Here is a 420-nt window from a genome sequence, read left to right as displayed (position 1 = left end):
TGCAAGTGGCCTGAAGATGGAGCATCTTCAAGCAGCCTACAAAAGCGACCGAGAGAACGGGATTCGAGAGCTCTTTGCACAGCCATTGCCCGACGGGAAGGCCAGGGTTACAAAGGTAAAACGAATTGTTGATAGTGTCATTTTGTTCTTCGAAAACGCCGCGGTTTGACCCTCTTTCCTAATGCTGCATTTAGAACTTCGTCCAGAGCTAATGAGTCTGAAAACCCGTCTGGAGCCTCGTCTAGCGGGTCCGGACAAATCAACTCAGACTTTCAAAGAGCAAATTGAGGCCGACTAGGTGGGTTTGATATTAAACAAAGAAGTTTTTTAGAGTGTATAATTGCAAAGAAGATTTTAGATTTTAGCTGAATAATAATAACATATATATTTGAGATTTGTAAGACACTAAGCTAGAAATAT

The sequence above is a fragment of the Penaeus chinensis genome, chromosome 26, assembly GCF_019202785.1.
Source record: "Penaeus chinensis breed Huanghai No. 1 chromosome 26, ASM1920278v2, whole genome shotgun sequence".
Lineage (NCBI taxonomy): Eukaryota > Metazoa > Arthropoda > Malacostraca > Decapoda > Penaeidae > Penaeus > Penaeus chinensis.
The sequence above is the reverse complement of the archived record's forward strand: the minus strand, read 5'-3'. Positions refer to the sequence as shown.